Below are 14,679 nucleotides of genomic sequence, written 5' to 3'. Positions count from 1 at the left end.
TCATGGTAAAGTTGCAAGTTAAATGTCTCAGTTCTGATCCTTTCCACTTATTAAGAGATATGGGACCTTGAATAAGCCATAAATCTTTAAGTTTTACTTTCCTCATATAAAAGGAAAATAATGCCTCTTATATTCTGGATTTTGTTGGATTCAAATGCACTAAATTCTGCAGAAGCACTCTGGAAAGTGTTAATTTCAATACTACTAATAATATCTATTGTATATATTTTTTCAAGGCACTACTACGTACATATTCACGTTAATCCTTGTGACAAGCCTATACTATATTATTCATTTAAACTACAAAATAGATGAGATGGATGATGAAGTTTCTATTGTACAAAGGAACTGAGGTTGCTTAAGATCACACCACTGCAGAGGTGGCCAGAAAAAATATTATGGATTATATCTTATTCTGATTACTGTAAAAAAAACTATTATGTATATCTATTTGCAAGCTTGCATGAGACTATTAAATAATTGATAAAAATTTATTTTACTGTAATAAAAATTAAGTTATATAGAATCTGGCAGGTGGGATTTTTTTTTTTTTTTTGGTACTTGAAAGAAGCTGATAAATCACCAAGAAGTAAGTTATTATCAGGAAAAGATCTGGTTTTGTGACCTGAGCAGTCCATGAGTAGCTGAGCCTTCTGTTCCTCCTGCAGTGTGCTGTGGTATAAGGGGACCAACACTAGAGCCAGCCCGCAAGGGTTTGAGTCCTGATTTTACCACAGTTCCCCGAGTGACCCTGGGCAAGTCACCATTTAAGCCTTAGTCTGCTCGTCAGTGAAGTGGGAACAATAATAGGATCTACTGTTAAGTTGTTTGAGGATTACATGATGTAATGTGTGTAATTAGCACAGGATAGTATGTGGTGATTATTCAGTAAGCATCAGATAACAACATTTCCTACATTCAGAAAATTCATACAATCACTCTGAAACAAGTTCAGTCATGAAAGACAAATCTCATGTTCCTTGTGTTGCTTCCAGTCCTTAAGATCAGACCAAATTATTTAAGCAAAAAGAATGTAGTACAAGATGTTGGGAAGCTCACAGAATCATAAGCAGAAGTGGAGAAATAAGCTCATCTACATTGTGCTTCCAGTAACCTCACCCTGAGAACTGACCTGGTAAGGCAGTTTCTGTGGCCAGAGTAATAATTCTGCCTCTGCTGCAGACAGCCAGAACCTGCACTGACAGAAAGGGTGCTGAGTCTTTCTACTTGTTATCATAAAGCCTCTTCCAAATCAGACCTGCTGCATGCTTCCGCCCTTTGGAACCTATATCAATGTTTGCATCCTAGCAGCAAGCAAGGAGGAGGCAATATCTCCCTCTCCCAACCTCTGTCCACACACACACATTGAATTAAAATAACTTTTCAAGTAAAGTATCAGCTACAAGATAATTACACTCTTCTCCAGCAGTCTTGCTAGTTGAGGGTTTTGCTATATTGGGGGAGAGGGGTAATTTTGAAGAAGATTGATAGTAAGTCATTTTTAGAAAAGTGTCTGGACATGTATTCACAGATCTTGCAATACATATCTCTTCTCTTTGGCACCTGAAAGGAGAGAATTGATTTTAGTTGTCACTGGCTTTTTGTCATTGCTTTGCAAGTGTCATATTAGCAGAGACAGCTCATCTACAGATGTGCTTCTCTTAACCAAACTGTCTTGCAAAGTGAATATCTTCCTGAATGTTAATTTTAAACAAACTGGTATATAAGTTACAGTGTTTGAGATGTCATTAGGAATAAATTTGCTATCAGCTGACCACCAGGAAACCAAAAAAAAATTTTATTTAGGACTGAAAGGAGATTTAGGACTTTGCAAGCATTTCTTGTTTTATTTGTTGTATATCATAAAAAGAAAATTAAAGTCTCTGTTTTGAAATCTTCGTTTAATAATAATATAAGGATTCTATGGTAGAATTTTCAATATAGCCCTAATTCTTTCTGTCATCCTCTCAAAGGCTTCCTTCCTTTTCATTCATCCATATCTACTCTGGCATGGAAGAGAAATATCAAGCCCATCCATTCCTGCTGCTTTCTTTTCCCTTGACGTTATTTCTAGTACCGAAGAAAAACCACTTCCTAGGTTATAATGATGCATTTCCCTAGTGTGGCACAGAGTTAGTATATGGCTATGTACAATCCATTGGGATTCCAAAATAACTATGTGTTATAGACCCTCCCCAATAACATAATAAACTCATGTTTATTTAAATCAACCCAAAATTCTGCCAAAGAAACCATCTTTATGTAGTGATTAATTATTTAGGCCCCACATGAGACTCAGGAAGGTTTTCTTCTATCTCCTGCCCAAGATCTCCCAGCTCTGGTTCCAAGTCTATTGGCTTCTATCTGGGTTGAGTTCCCAGGCCTAGGTCTTCCTTTGGATCAAACCATGATTCCACTCCATCTTTATAGAGTATGATGACAGCTAACACAAAAGATGAAAATATGAAACATCAGAATCAGAGATATAGGACCATGAATTTAATGTTTATGTAAGAAAAAGCTTTCTGATATAATAAGAGTAGAAGAAATATCAAAACTATCAGTAATTTGATCATAAACAACTTAAAACTTCAGATCACAAAGTAGTAAAGGAAAAAGTGGAAAAAATATATTTATTGTGATTTACAAAGGATTAATATTTTAATATCCAAAGAACTTACAGAAATTTATAAGGAAGGCATCCAGAGCCCTAGAGAAAAATAACCAAAGGGTTTAAATAGATAACTCACAGAAATTCAAATATGTAACTAACATATTTCAATTTTTCAATAATTCCTCTAGAAATTATTGTACACTGGTATACCAATAGCACATCTCCTCTCTCAAGTTATCAAAGAATAAAAAAATTACAATTCTCAATGTTATTTGATAAAATGGGCAATTGTATGCTTGTGTTTTTCCATCAGATAGTAGATTTTGAAGATTATTCAACTATAGAATTATAGTTGAGGGAGATATAAGGTAAATAATAAAATTGGAAGTGCTGTCCCGCCTCTCCCGACCCAGAGGTAGGAGCTTCTGAGCTGCCATCCCACTGCTCCTGGTCCAGAGGAAGGGTCTTCTGGGCCACCATCCCTACAGCTGCTCCCACCCAGAGGAAAGGGCTTTTGGGCCGTCTTCTGTCCTGCCACTCCCAGCCGAGAGGAAGGGGCTTTTGGGCCACCATCCCTCTCGCCGCTCCCAGCCCCTGTCTCACCTCTCCCAGCTCAGAGGAGGTGAACCGCGCAGGTGCCAACAGCACCCCCCCGCCCCACCAGTCCAAATGAGAAAACACATTAAAAAGTCTCAAAAACAGACTTCCAGATCACCTACAGCAACCCCAAAGGGAAATGAGATGGAACACTCTGATCCTCAACTACCTGGACCCACTGAACTGGCAAAAAAGAGAATCTGGAAAAAATGAAATCAGAAATAATTTCTCAGATAACAGGAGAAATTGTCCTCCTAGTGCAAGACATGATTAATAAATCTAGAGAGGAGCTGAGGAACATGATGGAATTCCAACATAGGAAACAAATGGAATCCATAAAACAGATGCAAATAGATTTCCAGGAGATGAAAAATCTCCATTGAAAGTCTACACAGCAGAATGAGCCAATGTGAGGACAGAACTTCAAGTATAGAAGATAAGATTGCAATTAATGATGAAGAAAAGAAAAATTGCTTCAAAATTATAAGGGAACGTGACAAATCAATCCAACAGCTGCTAGACGATGCAAAGAAGAATAACATAAGACTGACTGGAGTCAATGAAGAAACAGGAGAGAGTGCACATGAAATTAAAAAACTCTTAACAGAAGTGATGGCAGAAAACTTCCTAAGCAGGGGAAAAGAACTTGACATACAGATAAGTGAGGCATATAGGACTCCAAATAGCCTTGATCAAAAAAAAAATCTACACATAGGCATTTAATTGTTAAGATTCCAGAAACTCAACAGAAGAACAAAGTTCTACAAGCAGTTAGAGAAAAGAAACAAATCACATACAAAGGAAAGCCCATCAGAATCACAGCAGCCTTCTCAACACAAACCATCAAGGCAAGAAGAGCTTGGAGCGACATATTCCAAGCCCTAAAAGAAAACAGCCTCCAACCCAGATTGATGTACCCTGCAAAACTATCTTTCAAAATGGATGGAGAAATAAGATACTTTCATGACAAAGAGCACCTTAGGAACTTTGTGAATACCAAACCAGCACTCCAAAGAATTTTACACAATAGCCTAGGAATAGACATTGAGGATCACAACCCCAGGAAGCAAAGCAGAATGAACCCATCTGGCACAACAAGAAATTAAATGTAAAGGGGTAGAACCCAACAAAAAGAAAAAGTCATGGCAATGACAAGTCAATACTTTTCAGTTATAACCATCAACGTTAATGGTCTCAATTCACCAATCAAAAGAAATAGACTGGCAGAATGGGTCAAGAAGCAAAATCCCACAATATGCTGCATACAAGAAACACACTTAATTCAAAATGAAACTCATAGACTCAAAGTTAAAGGGTAGAAAACAATACTCCATGTGACGGGAACCCAAAAAAAAGCAGGAGTAGCTACCCTCTTTGCAGATCAAGTAGATTTCAAACCAACACTGATTAAGACAGACAAAGAAGGACACTACATCCTTGTAAAGGGAAGAATCCAAGAGGAAGAGATGACAATCATAAATATCTATGCACCAAACACTAGTGCACCCAACTATATAAAACAAATACTAACGGACATGAAAAGTCATATATGCACTAATACGATTGTAGTGGGAGACCTCAACACCCCACTGTCACAGATAGATCAACTAGACAAAAAATAAGTAATGAAATACTAGGACTCAATCGAACTCTTGAACAAATGAACTTAACAGATGTTTACAGAGTCTTCCACCCCACAAAATCAGAATACACATTCTTCTCAGCTGCACATGGGTCATTCTCCAAAATAGACCACATACTCACACATAGAACATGTTTAAGTAAGTGCAAAGGAACTGAAGTTATCCCCTGTATATTATCAGACCATAGTGTGATGAAATTGGAGATCCATAGCCAAAGGAACTGGAAGAATTTCAGAAACACATGGAAATTGAACAACACACTTCTGAATAACCAATGGGTCACAGAGGAAATTAAAGAAGAAATCAGACAGTTCTTTCAATTAAATGACAATGACAATACAACATATTGAAATCTATGGGACACAATGAAAGCAGTCTTACGAGGGAAATTCATAGCAGTGAATACACATATTAGGAAAACAGAACGAGCCCAATTAAACAACCTGATGCTGAACCTCAAGCTTCCAGAAAAAGAAGAGCAGGACAACCCCAGAGCTCATACAAGGGAGGAAATTATAAAGATCAGAGGAGAAATCAATGCAATGGAGACTAAGAGAATGATACAAAAAAATCAATGAAGCCAAAATTTGGTTCTTCAAAAGAATCAACAAAATTGACAAACCTTTAGCCAACCTTGTCAGAAAAAGGAAAGAAAAGGCCCAAATCCATGCAATTAGGAATGAAAAGGGTGAAACTACAACAGACCCAGCAGAAATCCAGAGGATCATCAATACCTACTTCCAGAACCTATACACCAATAAGAAGGAAAACACAGAAAAATGGACAGATTTCTAGATATATATATGAATTACCAAAGTTGAATGAAGAAGACCTAAAATTTCTAAACATCCCAGTATCAACCAATGAAATTGAAAATGTAATTAAAAACTTATCAACTAAGAAAAGCCTGGGCCCTGATGGCTTCACTGCTGAATTCTACAAGACATTTAGAGAGGAACTAGTGCCACTACTGTTTAAACTCTTCAATGAAATTGAAAAGGAAGCAATACTCCCAAATTCATTCCTGGAAGCAAGCATCACCTTGATCCCCAAAGCAGAGAAAGACCCATCTGAAAAGGAGAACTATAGGCCAATCTCACTAATGAACATAGATGCAAAAATCCTTAATAAGATATTGGCAAATAGAATGCAGAAGATCATCAAGAAGATCATACACCCTGATCAAGTGGGATTCATCCCAGGGATGCAAGGATGGTCCAACATACACAAATAAATCAATGTAATATACTATATCAATAGAGCCAAGGACAAAATCCATATGATTATCTCCATAGACGCAGAAAAAGCATTTGATAAAATCCAATATGCATTTATGATAAAAACCCTACAAAAAATTGGAATACATGGTCTCTACCTCAAACTGACAGAAGCCATCTATGAAAAACCAAGAGCCAATATCATACTAAATGGTCAAAAACTGAAATCCTTCACACTAAAATCAGGAACAAGACAAGGATGTCCACTATTACCACTCTTGTTCAATATAGTTTTGGAAACATTAGCCACGGGAATTAGACAAGAGAAAGAAATAAAAGGAATAAAGATAGGAAATGAAGAAGTCAAATTGTCATTATTTGCAGATGACATGATACTGTATACAGAAGTCCCCAAGAACTCCACCAAAAGTCTTCTAGACTTAATAACCAAATTCAGTCAAGTAGATGGTTACAAGGTCAGTACAGAAAAATCAATAGCTTTCCTCTACACGAATAACAAACTCACTGAGACAGAAATAGGGCAAATAATTCCTTTCACAGTAGCATCCAAAAAACTGAATTACCTAGGAATCATCCTAACGAAAGAAATCAAAGACCTCTTCTCTGAAAACTATGGCACTCTGAAAAGAGAGATTGAAGATGATATCAGAAAATGGACAGACATCCCCTGCTCCTGGGTAGGAAGGATTAATATAGTGAAAATGGCCTTACTTCCAAAACTGCTATATAGATTCAATGCAATTCCAATTGAGATCCCAGCAGGATACTTCATGGACCTTGAGAAAACAATCCAAAAATTCATTTGGAACAAGAAGAGACCCAGAATAGCAAAAGCAATTCTAGGTAACAGAGACATGGCAGGGGTATCACAATCCCCAACCAGCAACTATACTACAAAGCTACTGTGATAAAAACAGCATGGCACTGGCAAAGAAACAGACCTGAGGACCAGTGGAACAGATTAGAAGATGCAGAAACAATGCCAGACACACTCAGCCATCTCATCTTTGACAAAGGAGCCAAACACCCTCACTGGAGGAAAGATAGCCTCTTTAATAAATGGTGCTGGAAAAATTGGGTTTCAACTTGCCAAAGATTAAAACTAGACCTATATCTCTCACCATGCACTAAACTAAAATCAAAATGGATTAAAGATCTAAATATTAAAATAGAAACGCCAAACCAGTTGGAACAGAGGTTAGGTAGAACTCTTGAAGACATTGGTGTAGAAAAAGATTTTATGAACAAAGCCTCAGTTGCCTGTGAACTAGCACAAACAATCAACAAGTGGAATCTCTTCTTATTAAAAAGCTTCTGCACAGCAAGAGAAACCACCAGCAGTGTGAAGCGACAACTCACAATGTGGGAAAAAATCTTCACCTGCTTTTCCTCAGACAAAGGTCTACTATCTCGAATCTATAAAGAACTTAAAAAGGTCAGACCTCCCAAATTTAAAGACCCAATCTGAAAATGGGCATCTGAAATGAATAGACATTTCTCAGACAAAGAAGTAGAAACAGCAAATAAATACATGAAAAAATGTTCAATATCACTGGTCATTCGAGAGATGCAAATGAAAACAATGCTGAGATTCCACCTCACTCCAGAAAGAATGGCTGCTGTCATGAAATCAACCAATAAATGCTGGTGGGGCTGTGGGGAAAGAGCTCCACTGTTGGTGGGAGTGTAGACTGGTGCCAGCACTGTGGAAATCAGTATGGAGATACCTCAAAGAACTAGGACTGGAAGTCCCATTTGTCCCCACTATTCCACTGCTGGGGATCTTCCCCAAAGAATTAAAAGAATCATACCACAGTGATATATGTGCACCCATGTTCATAGCACCACAGTTTGTGATAGCTAAAACTTGGAAACAGCCCAAATGCCCATCAACTGGAGACTGGATAAAGAAAATGTGGTTTTTTAATAAAATGGAGTACTACTCAGCCATAAAAAATGAGAAATTAGAGACATTTATAGCTAAGTGGATGCACATTGAGGCAATACTCTTAAGTGAAATAAACAGGACACACATGTATAAATACTGAATAGTTTCTGTGGTGTGAGAAACTGAAAGTGTAAATAAGGACTAAAATGTATAATAGGTGATGTGAAATAGGAAGAAAAGGGGCAAAGGGGAAGGAAGTGGGAGGGCTAGGGGAAAGGATAGAAGGGAATGGGATTAATATGAGAAAATAAAAAAATAGGAACAAAATCTTTGTAAATAGGGAGGAATGGAGGGGTTGAAGGGAGGGCTGGGCAAGGGTGAAAAATAAGAACCAAGAGAGATTATGTATAGGTGCAGATTTCCAATGATGAATGTCATTATATTGTATACCTAAAATATACCAATGATTAGAATGAATAATCGATAATGCAAAATAGGAAGAAAAGGTCCAAAGGGGTAGGGGGTAGTGGGAGGGGCAGGGGAAAGGAAGGAAGGGAAAGGAAAAATGCTGAGAAATGGAAAAAGTGGAAATAAAGTCTTTGTAAATAGGGAAGGGTGGAGGGCGTGAAGGGAGGGCTAGGAATGGGGAAAAAATAAGAACCAAGATGCATCATGTAAAGGTAGAAGTTCCCAATGAGAAATGTAATTGTGTTGTATACCTAAGATGTACCAATAAAAGAATTTAAGAAAAAAAATAAAATTGGAAGTATACTAAATATTATTACTATTTATAAGGGTACACTATTCCATAAAAAGAGAATGGAATAAAGCAGATGAAATTTTATTTTCTGAAAATAGATACAAGGAAATCAACTTTTAAGCAAAAAAAGACCCCACTAATTTTGTGCAGTTGAAATAATCACAATGATTTGCCCTCCAAAATATTGGAATTTTAATTCTTTTTTAAAATTGTTAATTCTACCTTTTATTCTTATACAATTTGCAGAATAGAATTGAAATGATTGTTATAGGTTTTAAAGTTGATAAATGGACTATAATACAACTGAAATGCAGTGGTGAGCTGAGCAAGTACATTTTAAATGAAGTCACCGACATTTTTCTATACATTTCTTTTTGTTTGAAGAAAATTATAATAAAGTTAGCAAGCAGTCACAGATGAAAGAACAAATAAAATAGGTGGACTGGATAGTTAGGATGAGGAACAAAAATACCTGTTTAGAGTTAAAAATGGACAGAGTGGTTTATTTGCAGCAAGGAGAGAAACAGGTGGCGGATGGCAGTGGATGGAACAGGAGAAAGCTCAGCAGCATTTGCTCTTCCAGCCAGTGATGCCGCCTCCTCTGCTGATATCTACATTTTCACTGTTGAGCTCTTTTACAGAGGTCTTTCAAAGGATATCTTCAGCTAATGCGAGGAACGCCTTTTCAGTGTTTATATTTGCTTTTGCACTAGTCTGAAAAAATCTAATTCCATGCTCCCTTGCAATCTGTTCTCCTTTTCCTTTAGGTACAACTCCTTTATCGTCCATGTTTCCTAGTAACATTCTTTCCACACCTTCATTGGCGTGCGCATCTGTCTTTCTAAGCCATTTGCTGATGTTTTCAAAGCTTTTACCATTGGTGCTGCCATACACTAGTATGATACCCATTGCTCCTCTGTAGGAGGAGGTTGTGATGGTGTGAAATCGCTCGTGGCCTGCTGTGTCCCAAAGCTGTAGTTTGATCCTCTTTTCTTGCAGTTGAACTGTTTTGATGGCAGTCTATTCCTATTGTGGAAATAAAGGTGGTATTGAAGCCATCATGTGAAAAACGAAAAAGGACGCCAGTCTTCCCCACTCCCGAGTCTTCGATCAGGACCAGCTTGAAAACCATGTCATAAGTCTTCGCCACTGGGAGAAGCGGCTCAGGCTCTCGGCGCCGGCGGCCCCAAGGCATCGGTCCCTCGCACTACAGCCAACTCCTCACCCGGGCGTTCTCGGGCCGGAGGACCGGACCGTGGAGCGAGGGAAAAAGGAGGGCTGGAGAGGGCGCGGGCGACCTACGAATGGCTTCGTCGAGGAAGCCCAGGCAGTGGCGGCGCCCCGGGCCTCTGAGGACGGCGGGCGCGGCGGCGGCTCCGCAGCCTCTCCCGGCCGCTCCGCCCGGTTCCGGGGAGTCGGTTGGGACAAAATGGCCTTCCCTCCCCTCAGGGCTGCTCGGCTGGGACGCTCCCACCGGCGGGCGATCGAGCGGGCTCTGCTGTCGAGGGAGCGCGGCCGGCGCGAGGACAGCCTCTGCCGAGCAGGAACTCCGCGTCACGTCGCGCCGAGGGCAGCGAAGGAGGGCCGCGAGCCGGCGAGCCCAGCTACATAGCCCCAGGAAGCCGAGCCGCCCCGGCCAGAGCCACCTTTTCCCGTGCCCTCTCAGGCCGGCGTGCGCGCTGCCTGTGAATTTTAATTCTTACTGTGACCTGTTCTGCTCTGTGACGCGAAGCTGACCTCAGTCTCCTCCTCCTCCGCAGAAATAACAGAGTTCTACCACCTAACTGGAGTTACGTCTACTATGAAAAATTTCTTGACAGATACTTGCTATTGGAACTTGGTAGACCATTGAAACTGGGCACAATTTCCATACAACAATTTCCTCATTTCTTCCTGCCTGCATTCCTATTTTCTCTGATGGGATTAGACTTAAGTGTAGAAAATTCATCTTAAAAAGAGATACGCAGACATATAAACACATAAAATTACCTATTGTGCGTCCACTTTCTGTGTGGACAGTGCAGGAAAAGCCCCGAATGTGAGAATGTGAGCAATGCGGTGAGAGCATGGGTGTGCTGCAGAGCCTGTGGCATGCGTCCCTGGGCCAGTGCAGTCCTGGGCCCCGCGGCCTCCTGCCCCCCCCCCCCCCCCCCCCCGTGCTCGGTCACTTAGACATAACAACATTTTGCGCTCAGTGAGTTTGGAAATCTGGAAAGCATGTGCAATATAAGTTTTCAGTTTATATTTCACCATTGAATGAACTTTACAAAGAAAAGGAATTATCTAACTTTCATTCTCAAGAATACTTTCTTTTAAATTTTATGAATTACAATTTAACACTGTCACTAAGAACAAGAACAGTGTTCCTACCATGCTGTTGCACACAGTTTTCACATCAATATGGTTCTTAGAAAGGCTAATTTGATGGAAAGTGTAACACGTATTTTTGTTAGATTAAATTTAATTGTTTTCTCTAACTTGCCCAATTGGTGGTTCAGTTTACAATCTGTTAGTCATTTGACATGAATTTGTTCTGAGTGGAATGTTTTGTCCCATAGAAAGACTGAAATTTTTTTGGGTGTCAAGCATTCTCCCTTTAAATCAGAAAACCTCAAAGAGGGTATTATTTTTGTAATGACTTCAATTTGCTGGTCCACTGAAGTTAGGAAACAGCATAAAAACTTTATCCAGCTGGCTATGACTGGTATGGCAGCATAAGGAGATTTTTTTTGGACGTAAAACAGTTTTAGGAGATAAAGGTCACCATCCTATTTGAAGTCACTGAAAAGAGCAAAACTCATTTCCCAAAGGGATTAGTTTTCTGCTTTCGCTTGCTAATATTGTATTGGTTTTATTTTCTTTTTTGGAATACCTCTTATGCACTTGTATTAGGGTTTTAAATCATTGAAGAAAATCTGTTTGCGTAAATTAAAAGAAATTAACACAGTCCATGTGATGATGTATTATCTTAAATAAGAGAATAGATTTATTGGTATCAGAAATATGCTTGTTAAGCTGAATTTTAAAGACTCACAAGCAAAAAGTAAACCCCATAATTCTGGCTATTATTTGACACGTAAATGTTTGCACTGTATTGTTCAAGTCACAGAGAGTTAAAGGTTGCATTGGTGCATATATATCATGAAAAGGATTGACTTATCAGATCTTTCTTTGAACCTGTGCAACCTTAATGCAGGTGTAGTTAATGCCATAAAGCACATCTTCAGATTTAAGGATTGCCTTAGGGAGCAGGAGTAGGAAAAGGGAGCTATACTACCACATTAATATTTCTCTTCTTAAGAGTTTACAACTGAAGAAAGGGAAATGTCTTAGTCCATTTGTGAGGCTGTAACATAATACCTGAGTCTGGATGGTTTATAGGAGCAGAAGTGAATTTTCTCAGATCTGAGGCTGGTAATCCAAGGTCAAGGACTGGCAGGTTCAATTCCCTGGTAAGGGCTACATCCTACAGAGAGGTGGAGCACTACGTCCTCAGGTGGATGGAACTGTTTTATAAGAACCTTAACCCCTTTAATGAGTGGGCAGCCTTCATGAGCAATCACCTCTGTCTGCTGCTGCTATTGTTGTTGCTGCTGTGGTCCCAAACTTCTGGGCTCCAGGAATCCTCCTGCCTTAGCTTCCCCAGTAGCTGGGAATAGAGGTGCATGCCATGGCACCTGCACTTGGCTCTAGTCATCCTTTAAAGACCTCATCTCTTAGTAATATCACAATGGCAACATCTGCACTTTGGAGGAGACCCATTCAAACCATAGAAAGCAGGCCCTTCCCAATGAGAAATGTGTTCCTCAATCCAAATCCACATTTCCATTTGTCTCTTAACTTCATGGATATTTTGTGTCTTGCAGAAGCCTTTGGCTTATAAAATTAAAAAGGGCACAGTTGACTTCACAAATAATAATCCAATCTGATGACATTATATGTTCAACATGTAGCTCTTCTTATATGTACTATTTCTCATCCTAAACCTAATCTGGCTGGTTCACTATGGACAACTTGTATTTGCATCTGTCCAACTTCCCACAGATGTATAGCCTCCAAATACGTGTGGACCAACATTCAGATTAAGACTACAATATCACAAATTCTTACTGTCTTGACAGGCATGTAGTTTAAGTCGTTGCACTTGTTGAGAGCTCACTGTGAACCCTAGAGCCATGACTGTTTATCCATTGGTGCAGTGCTGATGCTCTCACATTATCTTCTCATACCAAATGCACAACACAGTGCCAGGGTAAGAATAGGGATTTTAGATGTTTTGATGAGTGAGCGAACAAATGAGGTGGACATTTGGGAACTGTAGAAGGAGGAGTGCAGCATGAAGGAAATGATCCAAATATAGTACGGGGGCAGGGGGAGAGGGGCAAAATGGACACTTGGAATTCTTAGCAAGAAACCTAGGAAGGCTTCAACCTTAAGTATATCTGCAGATTCTTATTGCGAGTTCAAATAATGACTACGTTGCTATGTGAAATATTCTCTTCAAAAATCAGAACCCTGAGAGAGAGACAGATTTTGGTTTGGAAAGAAGATGTGTGCGTAGCACCAGCAATGACCACTGACTGTCAGGATCTGGGATTTTTATCACTGAATTGAAAAATACTCGTAAAATATGTATCTTAGTCATTTGGGGCTGCTGATAAAAGAGTACCATAGGTTAGGTGATTTACAAACAACAGAAATTCATTTCTCACAATTCTAGAGGGTGAAGTCAGGTCAGGGTGCCAGTACGGTGGGGTCCTAATGAGGGCCCTTTCCTTAGCTGCAGACTGTTGACTTCTCATTGCCGTCACAAGGCAGAAAGAGCCAGAGAGCTCCTGGGGTATCTCTTAAAAGGGTGCCTCCCATTGTGAGAGCTCCATCCTCATGATCTAATCACCTCCCCAGTCCCACCTCCTAATACAGCACATTAGGGATTACAATTTCAACATATGAATTTGAGGGAGGATCTATTCAGTCCATAAGAATATGATTTTTTTCATATTGAATCATCAAACAAGAAAAGATAACATCTTTTTAGTACTTTAACTCTCTCACACACTACCTGTTAGCATTAATGCAAAGAATTCAGTAAAGTATTTCAAAGCTTGTATTTGTAAATGCATTCTCACCTCCTCTGTCAATGGGGTTGTCAAGTCATTCTGCATGTCCTGTGCCTGTGGCACAATGGCAGCTGCCGGCGCTTTCATCCCAGTGGTGATGCACATACTGGGCTACAGGATGGGAGTGGAGATGGGGACATGGGGCCCTCACCGCTTGCCCTGGGAGGTGAGCCTTCTTAAAAATATTACAGTTGCAGATAGGAAACTCCACACCAGTAAGTGACAACCTGTTCACTTCCTTGCAGATGTGTTATTGATAAGTAGCTGAATAACTTGAGGAAATGCCTGGGTTCCTGGCACTCATCAGGATCATTAACTAGAGCTTGATGAAAAATGAACCCTTTTTCAAGTACCAACTGCGGCTTCTTGTAGAGTTCCCTAAACATTTCACGGTTGCTTCCTAGTAGGCTCATTGCTATTGTCTATTCTTTTTTTTTTTTTTAGAAGACTCTGGTACTTTGATTTTTGGTTGTTGTTTTTTTTTGCTAAAAAGTCCTTTTAAAAAATATGTTGGCTTATTGATTTTTGAATGACCCATCCTATTTTTGGCTTTTTGATTTTTGAATGACTCTTCCTAATTCCCAAGCTGAGGAAACCCCACCTGGCCAAAGATAGACTTGTATCTAGCCAGAAATGGGCAACATTCTGGCATAGGGACTTTTATATGGACCTGATTGCAAATACATTCTGTACCTGAAAAAGAATAGGATGAAAATAACTTTAAAAAAATAAACAAGCCAGGGATTTAGCTCAGTGGTTCTGGTGCTTGCCTTGCAAGCTGAAGGTCCCAAGTTCAATTCTTGGTACCAATAAATAAAT

General features: G+C 39.5%; 1 protein-coding gene and 1 pseudogene across 7 annotated transcripts in view; one reads left to right on the top strand and one right to left on the bottom strand.

The window, feature by feature from the left end:
* The window catches only part of Trpc3 (transient receptor potential cation channel subfamily C member 3), a 77,925-nt gene that overhangs the window by 28,378 nt on the left and 34,868 nt on the right, over positions 1-14,679 (top strand). The gene's annotated exons all lie outside the window — the stretch shown is intronic.
* On the bottom strand, positions 8,923-10,041 carry LOC106010245 (ras-related protein Rab-10 pseudogene; annotated as a pseudogene).

Source organism: Heterocephalus glaber, unplaced genomic scaffold, assembly GCF_053883595.1.
Source record: "Heterocephalus glaber isolate CG9 unplaced genomic scaffold, H.glaber_assembly_v1.0 deba00001586, whole genome shotgun sequence".
Taxonomy (NCBI): Eukaryota; Metazoa; Chordata; class Mammalia; order Rodentia; family Bathyergidae; genus Heterocephalus; species Heterocephalus glaber.
The sequence above is the reverse complement of the archived record's forward strand: the minus strand, read 5'-3'. Positions and strand labels throughout refer to the sequence as shown.